Source organism: Chiloscyllium punctatum, unplaced genomic scaffold (assembly GCF_047496795.1).
Source record: "Chiloscyllium punctatum isolate Juve2018m unplaced genomic scaffold, sChiPun1.3 scaffold_98, whole genome shotgun sequence".
NCBI lineage: Eukaryota > Metazoa > Chordata > Chondrichthyes > Orectolobiformes > Hemiscylliidae > Chiloscyllium > Chiloscyllium punctatum.
In genome coordinates, this window is record NW_027309832.1 from 385,447 (window position 1) to 388,596 (window position 3,150).

At 46.9% G+C, this 3,150-nt stretch overlaps 2 non-coding genes across 2 annotated transcripts; one reads left to right on the forward strand and one right to left on the reverse strand.

Annotated features, from left to right (window-relative positions):
- The first annotated feature begins 285 nt into the window (after positions 1 to 285).
- On the forward strand, positions 286 to 367 carry trnal-uaa (transfer RNA leucine (anticodon UAA)). The gene has a single exon. It is a non-coding gene; the product is annotated as a tRNA-Leu (tRNA).
- A 1,753-nt stretch (positions 368 to 2,120) lies between these two features.
- On the reverse strand, positions 2,121 to 2,202 carry trnal-uaa (transfer RNA leucine (anticodon UAA)). The gene has a single exon. It is a non-coding gene; the product is annotated as a tRNA-Leu (tRNA).
- Positions 2,203 to 3,150: the final 948 nt, after the last annotated feature.

The window sequence follows — 3,150 nt, forward strand, 5'->3', positions numbered from 1 at the left end:
ACTCAAGTACCTTGTGAAAAATTACTCCCTGACTCTTTTCTCTGTCCGTCTCCCTCATGTCCTTATAAAATTCTGTAAGGCCATTCCTCAGCCCTGAAGCTCCTGGGAAAACTGCCGAAGCCAATTCAGCTTCGTGCTATTGTCCAAACAGTGCAAACCTTGCAAACCTTTTCAAATACTTTCGAAATTGTTCCACGTTCGTTACTGAATGCGCGATCTGTCAGTGCCTGAAGTGAAGCGATGCTGAAACGCTAGTAATGAGATTTTGGCGGTTTGCGCCTCTGTGGTACTGTGGCCGAGTGGTCTAAGGCGCTGGATTTAAGCTCCAGTCTCTAACGAGTCGTGGGTTCGGATCCCACCGCTACCAGCGGTTGCTCCACTGCAAACAGCTGAACAAAGCAGAACCTCTGTAGGCTGTCTGCGTTTTCGTTGTTGTGTTTGCCGCTGCTCAGGTCAACTGAGTCTGAAAACAGTGTGAGTCCTTGCTGTCGGACTCTCCTCAACCCCTCTGCTTTCGGACATCTGCATGGCCAGTTTCTGTGTATCAAATTGTCACTGCATTTGGCTGGAAGCTTGGTGGTTCGAGCCCGCCCTTAGCACCGAACCACAATTATTTCAGTCCAAGCATTGAGACCACAAGAACTCACCCGAGTCTGCAGCTGGATGTGGCCCCAATCTCTCCAAGGCCCCGCTGCCAACAGAAAGCGGCTACTGCAGCTTCAATCAGCGGCTTCCTGCTCAGCCCTGGGACACAGCACCTGGAATAATCCTTCCCCAGGAACGGCTCTTCCCGTGTGAAAGGGACAACCATTCCACTTTAAATTGGACACGGCTTCAGAGGATTGTTCCTGTTCTTGGAACGTTTCATAAACAAAACTCCTGTCTCGCAAATAAGGAGGGGGAAAAGTTGTTGGCAGGAAGAATAGAGAAAGTGTTGACTGTGAGGACTCTGTCTCGTCAGCAGATAGGATTCCATCTTATGGGCAAGTGGAGACAGCTTTCACTCAGAAACCGAGGTGTGATCAAACACAGTCGGATCGACGTGTCCAAACCAACCCCTACACTGGGTTGCAATACTGCAAGTGGAGCAGAGAGCTGGATTTCTTTAAAGGAGGGAAAGGGCCCATCGTGAGGCTGGAACCTACGGCCCTGAGATGAAGCATCTTATGCTCTACCGACTAAAGTAGCTGGGCCTGGCTCACGATTGATGAGTGTGTGATTTCATACTGAGCATATTTCACCCGGCATTGCAATTTGCAAGGATCCAGTTCATTCCTCCCAATCACAAATGTCATCATTCACACTTTCCATTTCTCAGCTATTATTCCTTCAGAACATTATTATCTATTTAACACTTGTCTCTGGATTTAAGACTCAATATAAATATTTTCATATTTTTATCCTCATCTTTATGTCTCTGGAGTGATTCCCAGTCTCTCTGGCAGACGGTAAATCAATTGGGAAATTCCCGAAGGAAACCCAATCATTCCAGTTTCGAGTGTAAGGAATCCTATCTGCTGACGAGACAGAGTCCTCACAGTCAACACTTTCTCTATTCTTCCTGCCAACAACTTTTCCCACTTCTTATTTGCGAGACAGGAGTTTTGTTTATGAAACGTTCCAAGCACAGGAACAATCCTCTGAAGCCGTGTCCAATTTAAAGTGGAATGGTTGTCCCTTTCACACGGGAAGAGCCGTTCCTGGGGAAGGATTTTCCATGTGCTGTGTCCCAGGGCTGAGCAGGAAGCCGCTGATTGAAGCTGCAGTAGCCGCTTTCTGTTGGCAGCGGGGCCTTGGAGAGATTGGGGCCACATCCAGCTGCAGACTCGGGTGGGTTCTCGTGGTTGCAGTGTCGGGACATGGTTGGTCTCAATGCTTGAACTGAAATAATTGAGGCTCGGTGCAAAGGTCGGGCTCGAACCACCAAACTTTCAGACAAATGAGCTGACTATTTGAGACACAGAAACTGGCCATGCAGATCTCCGAAAGCAGAGGGGTTGAGGAGAGTCCGACAGCAAGGACTCACACTGTTTTCAGAGTCAGTCCGGAGCAGCTGCAAACACATAGGGCGTGCTCAGCTTCTGCTTATGTTCAACTGGGCAGTAGAACATCAGTTATCTTGGTAGCGGTGGGATTCGAACCCACGACTCGATAGAGACTGGAGCTTAAATCCAGCGCCTGGCACCACTCGGCCACGCAACCTTACAGATTACAGAAACAGAATGTCAAAATTGTCATTACTAGTGTTTCAGCATCGCTTCACTTCAGGCACTAACAGATCGCGCATTGAATAATGAACGTGGTGCAATTTCGAAAGTATTTGAAAGGGTTTCCAAGGTTTGCACTGTTTGGACAATAGCACGAAGCTGAATAGACTTCGACAGTTTTCCCTGGAGCTTCAGGGCTGAGGAATGGCCTTACAGAATTTTATAAAGTCATGAGGCAGACGGACAGAGAAAAGAGTCAGGGAGTAATTTTTCACAAGGCACATGAGTTCAAAGCGAGATAACATTGGTTAAATGTGAGAACAGTAATATTTAAAGGGGATGTGAGGGACAGTTGTTTTACACACAGCCATTTCCGTGTGTACAGAATGAATTGTCATATTTAATGTCAGAGACTGGTGCGCTCACAACATTTCAAAGACAACTGAAAGGATTCGGAGAGATAAGGGACAAAATTTGGCAAATATTGGTTAGATTAATTTCGGTTATCTGTTTAGCAGTGGCAAGTTAGATAGCAGGGTCTGTTTCCGTGCTTGGCAACTCTGAGACGCTCCAGAAGCTGACACCAGCTTGAATAGACCATTTGCTAAAAAACGCGTGCTGTTTGTTACTCAATTAGAGCGTTTGGCTATTTTTCCTGGAGGGTGGATTTTGGCCTGAAGAAAAATACCACACAAATTGTGTTAACCCCTCAGCACTCCAGCGAATCCAAAAACTGACAGCTCTTAGCGTGGAACAGAAGCATAACAGAAAAGGCGGACCCATTGCCAGACACACTGGCATGCTGACTTTGAGGGAGTGCGCGTCATCTATGTCATGTACTGCAGCGAGACAATTCCAAACCGTGCTTCCAAACTTACTGCAGCTTTAATGCATTGTCAAGTCCCAGAAAGTGCTCAAGTAACTTACAACAAAATAGAACAAC